Genomic DNA, 17711 nt, shown 5'->3' with positions numbered 1-17711 from the left:
AATTTCTAAACTGTTTCTCTGGGCGGCACACCAACTTTTTTTTTTTTTTTCTGCTTATCCAGTCTCCACAGCTCTGGGCTCACTTGCTCTTCTTTTCTTCCTTCCTCCCCCCCGCCACCTTTTCTTCTTTCCCTCTCTCTTTCTCTCTTTCTTTAGTAAAGTTTGTCCCAGCTTTATTGCTGTTCCGCTTTTTTGTATGTTATCAGCCTTTTTCATAATTTCTACAAAGTCTTGTTCTATCTCTCCCTGATGATGACCTATTTGGTCAGAATGCCTGTAGAGCTTTACTCCAGATGGCAAATGAAGGAAAAACAATGCCCTTCTTTTAATAAAGTTGCTGAAGTGACAACTCCCAGACTATGGCTAAAAAGCACCTTGAAGTTTGGTGAGACCCAAAATTCCTATGTTCTCTTACTCCTAACCCTCTGAGTCTCTGCAGAAGTTCTGGGCAGTCAGCTTCCCATGGCCTTTGTCAAAACAACAAGATGCTTACATAAACACTCTTGTAGGTCAGCCTCTTCCAGAATGCTTCCACAAGTTCTGTCTCTTTATAGAGTGGTTGGAGGGGTGGTTGCTTCAAGACAAAGATTTGATGGCTTTCGTTTGGTTGTTTGTTTGATTCTTGACCAGTAAAATAGTGTTATGAACATCTGAAAGCATTATACAAAGAAAAAATATTAAAGCCACATTTTATAACTTTTTAAACTAACGAAGTGCCAAAATCTACCAAAAAAAAAGTACACGGAAGAAATAAAACATTGGGTAGCATATACATAATGGACTAGCTGTGATTATGGTGAATAAAAAATTAATTTTATATATCAAACAGGTAAAATTTGAAACAGACTCAGAAAATGGTAATAGATTGAAATGAGATAAAACACAGAAGAGTGATTAGAGGTCTCCAAATAATTAATTCCTTTGGAGGACAGACAACTCTTAACCATCCTAGAAAACTTCACAATTGTCTATTCTTCTTAAACATATGCCTCCTTTCCCTCTAGAAAATATTCATTATAATTATGGCCTTAGTATAATATTTTGAACACAGATGCAAAACAAAACACAAATCAAAACCACTTCTAATCAAGATGGAGTAATAGGTAATGGATTTACCTTCCCATCTGAAACAAAGATAAAAAAAAACACAGTCAAAAATATGAAATAATCATTTTTAAGCTATGGAACATCAGACAACAAAGGAGAATAATTCATGAGAGACAGGAAACAAAAAGGTTGAATCCTGTAATTATCCCAGATGATAACAAAAACACACTACATCTTGAGAGAATTTCCAGGACATGGCAAAGAGAATGAGAACCTGTACGAAGGCTGGCACACATCTTGAGTTGAGGAGACAGAGCTAAGAACACTGTTGGTGAGAATGCAAGTTGGTACAGCCACTTTGGAAAACAGTGTGGAGGTGCCTCAGAAAATTAAAAATAGAGCTACCCTATGACTCAGCAATTGCATTACCGAGTATTTACCCCAAAGACACAGATGTGGTGAAAAGAAGGGCCATATGCACCCCAATGTTCATAGCAGCAATGTCCGCAATAGCCAAACTGCGGAAAGAGCCGAGATGCCCTTCAACAGATGAATGGATAAAGAAGATGTGGTCCATATATACAATGGAATATTACTCAGCCATCAGAAAGGATGAATACCCAACTTTTACATCAACATGGATGGGACCGGAGGAGATTATGCTAAGTGAAATAAGTCAAGCAGAGAAAGCCAATTATCATATGGTTTCACTTATTTGTGGAACATAAGGAATAGCATGGAGGACATTAGGAGAAGGAAGGGAAAAATGAAGGGGGAGAAATCAGAGGGAGAGATGAACCATGAGAGACTATGGACCCTGAGAAACAAACTGAGGGTTTTGGGGGTGGGGGGTGAGAGGATGTGTTAGCCCAGTGATCGGTGTTAAGGAGGGCACGTACTGCATGGAGCACTGGGTGTTATACGCAAACAATGAATCATGGATCACTACATCAAAAACTAATGATGTATTGTATGGGTACTAACATAACATAATAAAATAAAATTTAAAAAATAAATTAATTAAATTAAATTAAAAAAAAGAATTCAGGGAAACCAAGGAAGCTAATGTCCACAGAACAGAGTACTGAAGAGTAGAGATCTGTACCCAGAGAGAACCTTGAAGATCTGTAGAGGTCTCCTTTGGGTATTCAGCAGAATACTGATCGGCATGTGCATTGGAAAAATATGCAAGGCATTCAAAAGGACCACCTGAAAGAATTAGAAAGAGTAGTTCCTAAAGTTTACACAATGCTGGGATTAGTGCCTGTGCCCAACAATCAGGGTGGAAAATTCACAGTGTATTAAGTAGAAAATTCAGAAGGAGGGTAATAATTAGCCCTAGATAAAACATGGCATGGATCTTAAAAGAAAGACTTGTAAAGATCAATCTGTTTCTAAGAACTTAACTGCTACAACAAAGATCAAGAATGTTTATAAGAATACATAATATCTACCACATAACAAAATAAAATTGACCATGCTTGGCATCCAATCGAAGATTACCAGACAGGAAAAGAAGCAAGAGAATATGACCCATGATGAGGAGAAAAAGCAACTAACCCAAACTGATCTAGAACTGACATAGATAGTAGCATTAGAAGACTAAGACTTTAAAAGTTTTTTCAAAACTATATTACGTATGTTCAATAAGCTAGAGCAAAGGTTGAGTAAGCTAAAATAAAGGTGTATAATATATTTTAAAAGATCCAAATTGAACTTCTAAAAATAAAAACTATAATATAGAAGATAAAGTATCCTGGATGGGATTAAAAGCAGATTAGACATTTTAGAAGAAAAAATAGTAAACTTAAAAACATGGCAGTATTAAACACAGAGAGAAAAAATGTCAAAAACAAACAATAACTAAAATCATAGCATCAGTGACCTGTGGGATCATACAGCTTAAAATACATGTAATAGGAGTTCCTGATTTGGGGGAGGGGGAACAGAAAAAAAAATATTTGAAGAAAAAAATGGGTGATTTTTTTTTCAAAATTGGGTAAAAACCATAAAGCTGCAGTTGCAAGCATGAAAAACATGAAGAAAATTATATTAAGGTACATCATCATCACAAAATATAAGACAGTGAAAAAGGGAAAGTCTTAAATATGGCTAGACAAAAAAAGCACATTATGAACAGAGGAACAAGATAAGGATAAAAACAGATTTATCACTGGATATAACCCAAGTGAAAAGATAATGCAACATTATCTTTAAATACTTAAATAAAAAAAAAAAACCTGTCAAGTTGGAATTCTATACCTCAAAGTAAATCTGAAATAAAGGGCACACAGGAGCTGAATGAATTTATCACCAGTAGACTTGCACTACAAAAAAATATTTTAAAAAAGAAAAAAGGCAGGCAGAAAATAGCAACTGGAAAGCTGTTCTACAAAAGAGGTGACGAGCACTGGGGATGGAACTCTGTGCTCTCACCTGAGGTAACCACATGACAAGCATGATAAAGATGATTAACTGGCACCATTTTTCCCCTTTCTGTAGTGAGGATAGTTTCTGGGAACCTGCCATTAGCCGAGGACTGCATTTCCCCACCCCTTTTGCATCTAGTTGTGACTGTGTGGCTAGCAGAGTGATGTGTGTCACTCTAAGCCTATCAAGGGTACGACTTCCTCCCTCTCTTTCTTCTTCTGTGGCAACCTCCACCACGTGTTGAATATGGCAGGCACACTATGGAAGGAACTTGTGTAAGAAGGAATTTTGTTTGCTTTTGTTCTTCATTTCTAGGAAATAGCCTCTGAACCCTTGGAATTTCCAGAGTGATAGGAATATCTTTGTTATTCATGGTAGAGCCTTTGTTTATACTAATGAGATGACTCAGGATGGGGGCTGGTCATGCCAGAAATAGCAACCATGTGAATAAAGGGTCTGTGCTTTGAGCCATGTGATATCAGTCTAACCTCCAAGGAGGGAAGGAGTGTTGGAGGTTGAGTAACATGGCCAATGGTTCAATATATCATGCCGACGTAATGAAACCCCAATCAAAACTATGGGCCACAAGGATTGGGGGAGCATCCCTGCTTGGCAGTACTCTGTGGAATGTCACTCATCATTTGTCCAGGACCCTTCCAAATCTTGCCCTATGCATCTCTTCCTTTGGCTGATTCAAATTTATATCCTTCGGCAAAAATAAAACTGTAATTGTAAGTATAGCACTTTCCTGTGTACTGTGAGTTGTTCTAGTGAATTATCAAACCTAAGAGGGGTAGTAAGAACCCCTGAATTTGTAGCCAGCTTGTCAGAAGTAAGTATGGCCAAGGGACCCCCAAACTTGCAGCTGGTATCTGAAGTGAAAGTAGTGAAATGGAGGACTGTCCCCTTAATCTATGAAATTCAGCTTGACTCCAGGTAGTAAATGTCAAACCTATGTCCTAAATCACCCCATGGAAGCCTAGGTGCCTCCCCACATTGAACTGTTATATTAATAAAAGATGCACATTTTTAAAAAATTAAGCCAGTGAGTTTGGGGCATTTATATGTTATAGCGTCTATGGTTGCCCCAACTGCATTACAGTTAGCTCCATTTTTCCTTCAGGTTTTTCTCAAAATTCCTCTCCTACTAAGTCTTTCTCCATTCACCCTACATATAATTTCAGACCCCCAACTAACATTTCATAACCCCCTTCACTGTTTCATTGTTCCCCTTAGCACTTATTACTGTAGCAGTCCATATATTTTACATGCTTATCATCTTTATTTTCTGTCTCCCTTAGTAGAATGTAAGCTCCAAGAAGACAGAGATTTATGCCCCCCACTTGTTCATGGCTTTATCTGCTGGGATTAGAACAGCACAGCATGTAGTAGATGCTTACTGAATAAACACATGAATCAGGAGGCAGAATATATTGGATAAACAGGATGCAATGAGAACAGCTCACAGAGTCTATTAAATTGCAAACTGCTCAAGGAGAGAAAATAAACTTCAGATAGACTAGTAACAATAGGAATTGAAAGAAAATGGTACATGGCTGAGTTAGTAAGAGATAGAAACCCCGGGGTTAGGTACCCATTGAGGAACCAACCGTAATGCGGAAGATCCTAATAAAATCTTCATCTTCAACAACCAGGAGACTGAGGAAATTGTGAAACAGCAGAGTTAGGGATGTCCGGAAATCCACGTAGGAAGAGATGATAGGCTCAATTTGGACATGGCATTTAAATGCCTTTCAAAATCACCTGGGCAAACCAACCAGTCCAAGAATGCTGTAGTCCTAAGGATAAAACACAGGAGTTAAAGCAGAGGAGTATTATAGAGGAAATGTCTAAATTAATCAGAAATATTATAGGTTTATGCCAATAAGATACATTTTCTAACTCTTTGTGGAACAAAAAAGAAATTGGTAAGCCAAACAGCTTTAATTCAGGTCCAATTTATTTCTCTGGTTTATGTCTTTTGGATACCCACAAGTGAACACTTAGTATTAGAACGTTACTGAAACTATTATGTTAGAATACCTCAAACATAGAATTTCATGTATTATAGAGCAGCAGGGATATTTACTACCTTCAGCATCTTCAAAACTCTTGAGAATTGAATGGATCTTATCTTTATGGCTGAAAATAAACTTAGAGTACTTCATTATTGCTTCTTAATAACAAGCCCTTTTGCAAACAAGCAGGCCATGAGCAGAACTTAAGATGAGTAATCACATCCAAACAGTTTAGATGATCAATCATCTTATGTATGCATAAAATATTAAACATAATGAACATGTTAGGGAGCTATCGATCTATTCCAGTCCAAGTCACAACAAAACACAAATGGTTTCTTAGTGATTGAGAGCATTGATTAGACCCTAGGGTTTATACACATGAGTAAGTAGAAGGCCTTCAATGTATGACTTCCAGTAGAGACCAGGCAACTGAACTCCTGACTGCCCAAAGTTCACAACTAGCTCTTTTTATTGAATTAATATGGAAAGACTTTTCTAAATTAGGCCATATATTTACAACTGTCCTGTTTGCAGTGCCAATTTTATAACCTCAAGTTTTATTCCATCCACAAATCTTCACAATTATGGATAGTCTGGTTTCCATTCCAGAAATCAGTCTACCATCTGGCTTACTTCCTTGCTCTCCTCTTTTCTCCCTTACCTTTTTCTTCATTCACTTTGCCCCTTCCCTCCATGTCCCTGGGGCCATGCTCTTCACTATCTTTGTCACTTCATTCATTCATGCTGTATCCTAGTCTCTCCGTGTGGATGCCCCTCCTTCCTTTTCATCCAGAGAACACCTACCCATACTTGAAAGCAGAGTTTCTTCAAGCGCAGTCAGAATTACCTAAAGCACTTGAATTAAATAATTTGGGGAAAATGTCAGTTTTTACCCAGGAATTTTCATTTTTAACAAACACATATACTAGATCTTTCTGGGCATGTGTTGACTGGTTCCCTCCAGCACTGTTTTGCAGCAGATAATCAATTGCTCATGCCATTGGCTGGTCTCAGATACATACCTACAGTCTGACCACAGACTTGGGATGCTCAGTGATTGCTGCATACATATTGTTAGGCTTGCAAGCACAGATTTTGCACTTCTGTAGTTAATTTTCTCAGAACAGAGGTGGGGGACACAAATGCTTTTGAATTATTTGGGTCTCTCCAGACCTGGTGGCTCCTTGCTCCACATAGACAGCTGAATGTTGCCACTACCTCCATGTGCCTTTATAAGCACTGAAAAGAAGCACTGGGGAGCTTCTCCACTCAACTGGGTTCTTAATTTAGAGTTTATCCTTGCACTCTTCAGTGTTGATTCTACACTCAAACATAATGAAAATGACTTCAGTATTGACTTCATCAATACTTGACCTAGGTAAGTCTGTCATATCAGCACCTCTGGTGATTCTTATGCATACAAAAGTTCAAAGAATTTTTTAGGTCTAAGTAGATTGTTGCAGTAAGGGGTTCCCATGTATTCATACCTTCCTGTATGTCCCTTTGCCATGTGACTTTGCCATTTCTCCCATCCCACTATTTCTCCATTTCTTGAATCTGGTCTTAGCTATGTGACTTGCTTTGACCAACAGATAACAATAAATGGTGCAGATGGAGGCCTTGTATATTGGAATTCACCCTCTCTTGCTTCTGGAAGCCCTTTCCTCATGTGAATCAGCCCAGGCTCGCCGCTAGATGAAGAGAGACTGCCTTAGAGAGGTTCTAGCCATTTCCCAGTTGTCCCAAACCCCTAGGCATCACAGGCCCCAACTAAGGAAACTATGGCGCCAGGCATAGTAGTGAGCTCATTTTAGATCATCCATCCCCAGCTGAGTCAACCCAGGCTAGAGTCATAGAGCCAAACCACAGATTTGTAAAGTATAATAAATATTCATTATTTTAAGCCACTGTGTTTTGAGGTGGCTTGTTTCAGAGTAAAACCAAACTGATCCAAAGGTTTAGCTCAAAAGAATTTATTTCTTCACTTATCTCCACACCAGAACACACCCACCCTCTCTTGGTCCTTTCAGAGTAGTATATTCACAACACTAACAAGAGATATCATTATTTGAGCTGTGTATTAAGTCCAGAACTGCACTAATACTCAACATATCTGTAGGAAATATAACAGTATCCCATTTCATAGACATGAATACTGAGCCTTAAGAAGGTTATATGAATTGCTCAAGGTCACACAAGTAGTACTCACGGTAGGTGCAGTATTTGAATCCACTCTAGATTCTAGGTACCTTGAGATTCAAGATAATTTCCATTTGTCTTTTCAACCAGATAGTGGGCATAATTCTGGGAGTAACCCAGCTGCTTAATAAATACTTATTTAAATGAATTGACCTTTAACCTTATGCCTACTTTCCTAAGCCCTGGTTTGTCTTTGTTCAATTTTTACTTACCTCCTCATCAAAACAAAAACAAAAACAAATGAACAAACAAAATTTTTTTTTTGAATTTTTTGGGTCTCTCCAGACCTGGTGGCTCCTTGCTCCACATAGACAGCTGATTGTTGCCACTACCTCCATGTGCCAATCAACCAACTAAACAAACAAACAAAAAACCAAGAAGGTTGAAAATGACATTTTTATTGTCCCAAGTATTCCGAACTATAGTATCCTTTCAAATGGCTTCCACAAGTCCATTCCACTTTTAGGTTTTTTATTTTGGTTTTATAACCTTCCTATCATAGTCACACTGTAATGTATTTTGAATGACCAGATATTTCTATGACTCACTTAGATATAAGACCTTGATATTTATTTAAGAAGAATATTTCAAGAACAAGATACAGGTTGAAACTATAAATATTTGTTTCTCCCTTACATAGGACTTCTTAAGTTTCTAAACCTGGTCCAGTCTTTCTAGGTTCATATCAACCAAACCAATCACTTAGAAACCATTCATGTTTTGTTGTCATTCCATTTAATGGAGAACAATGGCACTATCCCTGTCTTAGGTAAAGGACATTTAAGACTGATTTCTGGGGCGCCTGGGTGGCTCAGTTGGTTAAGCGACTGCCTTCAGCTCAGGTCATGATCCTCGAGTCCCACATTAGGCTTCCTGCTCAACAGGGAGTCTGCTTCTCCCTCTGACCCTCCCCCCTCTCATGAGCTCTCTCTCTCTCAAATAAATAAATAAGATCTTTAAAAAAAAAAAAAAAGACTGATTTCTGTTTTTTTCTCCTACACTCACACTGCTGACAAGTGTTATCTAGCTAATTCTCAGTGTGATCTGTGTGCATGTATGTATGTGTGTGTATTTGGAGGAGAAAGAACCCATGACATCACCAACATGAGACATGAAGAAACAAGGGTCTGGGAGGACATGAGTGGCAAAACAGGAAGAGTGTCACAACTCCCTTGAGTAAAGTTTTATTCTTCTTCCAAGCAGTTCTGGCCTTGATTTAAGATCGTCAAGATCTTCAAACCTTTCCCCAGGCATTTGGAGTTTCCAAAAGATAGATATTGCTCTCAGGCAGTTTTCCTTCATTTTAGGAGAAATACAGCATTTTTTATTCAAGGAAGCTTAAATCATTAAAAAAAAAAAAATTAAACATATTCAATGCCCAAACGTGTTTAAGAATTTTAATCTGTCTTTTGTCCCATTCCTTAGAATTACTTTTCAAATGGTTTGGATTTAGCTAAACCTAAAATAGATTTTTGCCAAGAGTCTTTCCCCCCCTTAATTTTTAAACCCATGTGTATTTTAAGGGAAATTTAATACATATGCTTCTAATTCATGTGCACTTAACTCATCAGAATGTTGTTTTGTAAGACCTGTTTGAAGTTTAAGAAGTCTTTCTGGAGCCTTCCTTTAATAAGTCTTTTCAAGCCTTTATTCTTAGAAGCAGGAAGTCACATTTTGCCAGGAATAAATGAATTTCAACCCCCAAAAGTTCACATTTGGTCCAAAACTGACGGCCAGGACACTTTCTGAATTACTTGCAAAAATGAGTTCTCTTGCCTCCTAGCATAAAGTTGTTTGATTTTTTTAAGCCCCAGACTCAGAAAACCTAGAGGAACTTTTATCCATCTCATTTGAACATATGAAAATTGTCAGTGATATTTGTGATCGAATATAACGTTCCAACAACTATTCTAAACGCATCCTCAAATTCCTAAAGATCTGCTAACGGATTTTGCTAATAAGCTGATGAGATCGTTTCGTCAAAATAAAAACACAAGAAGTAGTAGATATCGAGCCAGAAATAAATGATAATTGAGGGGGGTTGGTGAAGTGAGATGCGGAGAGAGATCACTTACAGAGTAACAGATGACAACAGCTCAGTGATCTAAACACAGCGTAACAAGAACTTTGATGAGTTTTTATCACAGGTTCGTGTGTCAGAGAATCTGACATAGATGAAACATGAGGATTAAAGAAGAACAAAGGGGCTCAAGACAAGATGCTGAACAAATTGCCATTAGTGAGTTATGAAGACAAGAAAGACAACAGAGAAATGTGTGTTTAAAAAAGTTACCACTCGGGCTAGGATAATATCCCATCAGATTTATTTGTCACTTCCTGCTGACGGCCACAGCTGTTCTTTCTGATTTTCTCAGCGCAGGCCTCCGGGGTCTGGAGCCCACCCACACCCAGGGAGGGGGCTACCCTAGACCTTTGGTCAAGGAGGGCCAGTGAGAACCACACAAGGCAGGAAATCGGAGTTACCTTGGCTTCTTCACAATTCATCCCTGTCGAGTAGAACTAGTAACCCTCATTACTGTAAACGGAATAATGAACACTCCACGTCTGATTTTGCTCTCTATTGAACAGAACGTGTGTGCAACCCAGTGAGCAGCCGTGAGGAGACTATCTGCGCTCTGGCCTGGAAGAATAAGCAGAGGCTAAGAAATATTGACTCATAAAAAGTTATGCGTATATGAAGAAGATTTTTGCCTGACTTGGAGGAAGTTCTCACTCAACTTCTCGCTGAGGAAGCGGAGAGAGGGAGCCGGGCCCCAAGGTGAAGGTGAAGCGGGGAGAGGGGGGTGCCCGAGCTCTGGAACAGCCCGCGCTGTGATGTCTTGGAGGCAGGGCCCAGCGCAGCAACAAGCATTCTCCTCCGGCTCTGCTCCCCCAACTCGCGAACCCAGACCGTCAATGGAAACCAAACTGTTACTTCATAAACTGTGTTTGTTCCTCCTTGCCTTGCATTTTTGCTTTTTGTTTTCCATGATCTCCCTCTGATTTTATCTCATCGTTTTCCTTGGGTTCTATTGTCCCCCCCCTCCCCCCTTGTCTTCCCCTCCAGTCTCCGGATTACTTCGCATTTCCTTCATCCCACTTGTATTTCTCACAAATCTGTTTCTCTGTGCCCTCATCACATTCCATCTGTTCTTTGTCCCCGGGTTCACCTCTTCCCCTGCCTTTGACTGGTCTGGCCTGCTTTTTCTCTGTGCCTAGGAGCACAAAGGCAGCTGCTCTTCCCCCCCCCCCCCCCTTCTTTTTCTAACATCCCTTCCACCCCAAGCCTCGGCTCTGCACAGTAAATTGGCAATGGCAGTAGGGATAAATCCACATTAACTCTTGCTTGACAACAGAGAAGAAGGGGAGAAATGTACACATCATCCGGAACTGGCTCCATGTAGAGGCAAAGACGGACGTGACAAAGCCAGTGGGTCAGTTGTGATGTTAACACCTCCGTTCTCAACCTGTTAAGGATGCTGCAGTCCACATGGAGACGAGGCTTGACGCCGCAGGTCACCTCGCCCACCTTCCCATCCCGTATAGGCATTAGGCCTGTCGCATCCAGTGATGACCTTATGATTTCAGAAGTTCCCCTCTTCTGTAATTAGAAAGCAGTTATATTGAGAGCTTCCTCTTACTAAACTCGAAACAGCCTCACTGTGATTCCACTTATTGGTCACGGGTCTCACCTCTCGAGTAGCAAAGTAACAGAATCTTCACCATACAAACAGCTCTCTTACCATTGACGTTTCTATGTTTTCTCAGCACAGGTAATGCTGGCCTTCTTTATCACACTATCAGCTCTGTGAGGACAGGTACTCTGTGTCTCTAGTTCACCTCAGTATCCCCAAACCTCGACAAGGTACCCAGCATAGAGCGGACACTAAATGAGGACTTGCTGAATAAACCAATTAGCCCTTCTTAGAGAAGAGACCATAGAGCTGGGGGAGTTTAAGTAACATGCTCAAGTTCACCCAGCTGGAAAGTGAGGGAGCCCAGATACATATCCATCTAATCCTCTCAGAATCCACAGGCCATCGGTTTAGCCTCCACACTATTTTGCTAACAATATTCTTGGCATAAGTTGTAATGGCCACGCTCTGTGGATGCTAGGAGCACGGGGGGACCAGAAGGGGCCTGGGGTTGGAAACGATGGCCATGGGAAGCAAATGCCCCTCAAGCACAGAGAGGCAGGGATGCAGCCAGTCCCACATGGCACCCAACAGGAATAGGAAGGACCAGGTTTACTTAAGGAGCAACAGGGTGGGATGCTCAGAGACCCAACCAACCACGCCGCATCACATGGGAAACTGTCCATACGCAAAGGAGAACACTTGCACCAGGGACCTCGCCTAAAGTCACTCACATCTGAAAGTCATTAGCATAGAAAATTGGACCATAAACCAACTTGAGAAAGAGAAGAACGGTAAAACTTTACAGAGAGGCAACAAACACCTCTAACAGTGAGCTTGAAGTTTGAATTAGTTGAATATTAACCCGAGAGTGAGTTAACTTGAAAGGAGACTGTCCTGAGTTTATGAAGTTTAATATTCTCTCCCATTACCCTACTAAAGGGAATAGGGATTCCAGAGCAAGACATTTTCTTTCTCTTTGGGCACATTTGTGCACTGTTGAAATTTCGGAATTCTTCTATTATTCAACTAGTTACTATAACATATTATTACTCACCCAATATCTCTGTAATCCATAAGACATTGTTAAATTCCTTGCTGAATATACATATTTGTTGGAGTGAAAAAGTCATCTATATTTTGTGTACATGTATATGGTATATATTTCTATAGAAATATGGGAGTCTTTCATTCAAATGCTTGATCTCTTTTTTCTTTCCATTTTTTCTTGACTAGTACTTTCTCATGACAGTCTTATAAACTATGTAATATTAACATCTGGATGTTCATCCCCTGGTACATATCTATCTTTAATGGTTTTTTTTTAAAGATTTTATTTATTTATTTGAGAGTGAGAAAACGAGCAAGAGAGAGAGAGCGGGGAAGAGCCAAGGGAGAGGGAGAAGCAGACTCTTCCTGACCAGGGAGCCGGATGCAGGGCTCGATCTCAGAACTCTGGGATCGGGACCTGAACTGAAGGCAGATGCTTAACCAACTGAGCCACACAGGAGCCCCTATCTATCTTTATTTGAATGATGAAGTGTTTGCTGATCTTCATTTGCCTACTCTTGAATATCACAGATCATATTAATAATTTTTCAAAAGACATAAAACCATGCCTTTAGTTTTAGTTTCTCGGCCAAATTCTTCTAGCATTAAATTCAAATTCAAATACATGTCATGATTTTTGTCAACATAAAAATACTGCAGGTATTTGTTCCATATTGTTTACTGTCCAGGAAAAGGGGATTATGGCCAACTTGCATTTCTTTTCATCTTTATGTCAAATAAGCTGGTAATGAGTCATGATTGCTGGCCATTCACTCTGGGGGAAATACAAGACTCTTCTCCTTTCTCTCATTTTTCCCCCATCCTCATTACACCACACCTCAAGAGAAAAGACAAAATAGAATCTTCTATATTTCAAAGTGGGGTACTAATTCAGGGAATAGAGCTCTTAGTGCTCTTTGCCTTCATGCCTGTCTGTAGAACCTCAGTTATACTTCAACACTAGATACCCAAATGTTCCAAAGATGAGTGGGAACAGCCATCTGTTTCCCAGTATCCCAAATCTTCCTTTATATCAAAAGAGGTGTTGGGTGTGAGATTCTCTATCCCTATTGGGAGTCTCAGAAACTCCTCCAGATATTTTGGAGTGTGATTCTTCACTGGCCCCATATAACTTTTTCAAATATATATTGTTTATATATAGTTTACCAAGTTCCAAAAGTACTTGAAGTTCTTTTTACTTACCACATAGATATATTAGGAGATGTTTGACCAAAACAATGGAACCCTATTAAAAAACTAATTTATAACTTCTACATGTGCTAGCCACTATTCTTTTTAAAAATAATCTGTTTATTATTTTCATTGCTTAAAAAACAGAAGATTCCCACTTGACTATCATATCTTCAAGGATCATTATATATCTGCAGATATCAAGGTTATACAGAGTCAAGGATAAAGTTGTTATTAACTTTCTGGAAGGGATTCAAGACTTTACCTGTCATGGGGACTTGAAGTAGACAGGATGTTTCTGGGTTTTGTGATGATCTCAGATGCAAAGTTGCTTTTGTTTTCCCCTCTGTGTATAAAATGTATACGTTTACTGATAATGGCGGCAAGACAGGGTGCCAGTTTTCTTCATGCATAATCTTTTGGTTCCTGGTAGTCGCCCTGTGTCTTTTGTTTACAGGATCCTTGTACATATCTCTCCTACTGCCCTGGATGTGCTCCCCCATCTTTTTTCCCCAGCCAACTCATGTTTCTCCTGCAGATTATAGTTCAGTTATCACTACAGTAGAGAAGCCTTCTATGTCCACCACTCTAGATCAGATTCCCACTAACCAATATTCTTGATCTCCCTTAATAACATAGCTTTGCAAATTTCCTCTTCTCCTTGTATTAAGTAGCAGCTACCTCATGGTAGTGACTAACTTTTGTTTAGCACTTTGCTATTTACAAAGGACTGTCACGTATTTTTATCTCATGTGAGCCTCAAAACCAACCCTTGTGATACATGGATGAATGCTAACACTTCCACTGAATAGAAGATAAAGCTGACCTTGAAAGCAAGGAGGAGACTTGCCTATGACCAAACCTTGCCTAAGACTTGTCCAAGGAGCTTCTGGAGAAATTCCATTATATTTGCATGCTATTGCCTCCAACCTGTTGGAGAAAGAACATTATGTGTGATTTTTCTTTCTTCTCCAATGTATATTTTCACCAGATTTTTAAAAGTTGTTTTATTATTAAATCTCTAGTGTGGTTTATGACATGAGATTTTTCATATTGTTAGGGTAACTGTCACAGTATTTGATATTCATATTATAGTATTTGAGTATTTGTCACAAAACAAATAAATACTCAGCCAGTTTTCAATTTTCATAACAGCCAGAGGCAGTGATAGCTGAGTTAGCAATAAGGAAGATAAGAAGTTTAGAGGGGAGAGCAAGGATCTAGAACAACTGCAAAGAAAGGTAAGCAAAGGTTCTGACAAGTTTTTTTTTTCTTCCTCAAAACTCCCTCTATTCTGGTTAAATATTATTTGATGTTTCAGTGCTCTGTTGGAGCCAGTCAGCACCAGCTCACAAAAGCCAGTTGTTAAATATTTAGAAGTTTTGTGAATTGGTAACTTAAAAATTGGCCATGATGAGAGCACTTACACCACAGATATCAGAAACACCACAAGCTAGTACTTTTTCATCTCAGAGAATGTTTATGAGCACACCACTAGATGTTAACCACATTTATTACTAGAGATGATTTTTTGTAAGTGACGTGGCAAGAGCAATTAAAGAAAAACAATAAAGTAATAATAAATGTTCCTTATAGATTTTATATCTTAGAGGTTCTCATATATTATCTCATTTAATCTTCACAAAAAGCCTATGGAAGCAGTAGAAAAGGTATTATTTATTTATTTATTTATTTATTTATTTTTTTGAAAAGGTATTCTTTATTAACTTATTTTATAGATAACCTGAGGTGCCAGATATTGGTAATGGCAATGTTGAGGCTAAAATCAAATATTTCTGTGGCTTTGTCTGATATCTTTCCCACGTTATATAGCCTTAACCCCTGCTCACTGGGAGTGCTTTACTAGGGTAACAATTTGTGCTTTTGAGAGAACAAGGCAGAAACACACAAGTTTTATGCAGACTTTGCCATACTTGAAAATGGATGGGAATTCTGTTTTTGTTTTTCCACTGACAATCTGTGGAATCTGGAATGTTTTTCCTGAAAAAAGAACCCACATGACCATGTGCTAATGTGAGTTTTTTTAGCCCTGGTTTGCCACAACCCTCTGTTTGTTTTCTCTTAAATGTTAATTTCTAATTTGAAAAACCTGCTCAGAGAATAAACACTGAACTCTTCAAGACTATTTTTAAATATCTTCTTGGTTGCTTGGTTAATTGGAGCATGTATATGCTGGATTGACAGTTCTAACGATTGAATCTATTTATTTATCCTTAGCTTAGAAATATTACTGAGATGGGGGGGGGAAGGGGGAATGAGGGCAGCAAGATGGTGGGATAGAAAGTCCCAGCCCTCGTTCTCCCACAGAAACACAGATTTAACAATGATATAAGTAACACAATACCTTTAAGAGAAGTCCAAAATCCACTTAAGAATTTGCAGTACATCAGATGACACAGATCCAAGATCACACTGAAATGGTAAGAAGAACAATTTCTCTTTACTCATGTCATCCCCTCCCCTGAGCTGACACAATTCAGCAATTCAGTGTCAAGAGGAATTGTTACTTCTCTCGGGGGTGGGGGGTGCGGGTGTGTGTGTGTGGAGAGTGGACAGCTTCCCTGGGCTTTCAGTGTACTTCTGAGGCACTGATTTCTGTCTCAACTCACACAGAGTGCAAAGGGCTGCCATCGTCGGGACAACAGTTAGGGAAATGGGCACCTTCCTGCAGCCAGTCAGGCTCTGCAAGTCTTCTAGAAAGTGCAGAACTGAGGCCTCTCCTGCAGGATGATGGGAGAAGTGGAGCATGGTTTCAATGTCCCAGCCTTTCAGTACCCTCTCCCAGGGGTTGGTACTATAGATTAAACATTTGTATTCCCCTTCCCCTCCATTCATATTTTGCAATCCTAAACCCCTATGTGATGGTATTAGGAACTGGGACCTTTGGGAGGCTACTAGATAATGAGGGCAGATCTGTCATGAATGGGATTCATACCTTTATAAAAGAGACCTCAAAGAACTCCCTCAGCCCTTCCACAGTGTGAGGACACAGTACAAGAAGGCCATCTATGAACCAGGAAGCAGGCTCTCACCAGCCACCAAAACTGCAAACACTTTGACCTTGCAATTCCCAGCTTCTAGAACTGTGAGAAATAAATTTCTATTTGTTTATAAGTCACCAGTCTATGGTATTTTGGTATAATAGGTCAAACTTATTTTATGAAGCTAGCATTAGTCTGATACCAAAGCCAGATAAAGACACTACAAGAAAATAAAACTTCAGACCACTATCCCTGATGAATATACATGTAAAAGTCCTCAATATAGTATTACCAAACTGAAGTCAGCCACATGTTAAAAGGATTATATACTACGACAAAGTGGGATTTATTCCTGGGATGGAAGAATGATTCAAGATATAAAAATCAGAGGGCGCCTAGTTGGCTCAGTTGGTTAAGCGCCTGCCTTCAGCTTGGTTCATGATCTCAGGGTCCTGGGATTCAGCCCCATGTGGGGCTTCCTGTTTTACGGGGAGCCTGCTTATCCCTCTCCCTGCCACTCCCCCTGCTTGTGTTCTATGTCTAATAAATAAATAAAACCTTAAAATAAAAAAACAAATAAATATCAATTAATGTGACTCACCAGATTAACAGGAGACTAAAAGTCACATGATCATCTCAATAGATGCAGAAAAAACATTTGAAAAATTCAACACATTTTCACGATAAAAATTCTGAACAATCTAGGTATAGAAGAAGTTTACCTCAACAGAATAAAATCCATATATGAAAAACATCAAAACTAACATTATAGTTAATGGTGAAAAACTGAAAACTTTCCTCTAAGATCAACAATAAGGTAAGGATGCTTACCCTCACCCCTTCAATTTAACTATAGTACTGGAGCTATATTAGTACATAAATACACTATAAATATATGCCAACTTTAGTACTGGAAGTCTTAGAGCAACTAAGCAAGAAAATAAAAGGCCTAAAAATTGGAAAAGAAGAAGTGAAATCATCTATTTCCAGATGACAGAATCTTATCAGTAGAAATCCTAAAGATTTCACAAATTGTTAGAATTAATAAATTCAGTAAAGTTACAGGATACAAAATCATCATATAAAAATTAGTTGCTTTCTATATACTAACAGTAAACTATACAAGAGGGAAATTA

This window comes from Mirounga angustirostris, unplaced genomic scaffold (assembly GCF_029215605.1).
Source record: "Mirounga angustirostris isolate CCGP_5_RB_7025 unplaced genomic scaffold, mMirAng1.0.hap1 SCAF_4, whole genome shotgun sequence".
Classification (NCBI taxonomy): Eukaryota; Metazoa; Chordata; class Mammalia; order Carnivora; family Phocidae; genus Mirounga; species Mirounga angustirostris.
The sequence above is the reverse complement of the archived record's forward strand: the minus strand, read 5'-3'. Positions refer to the sequence as shown.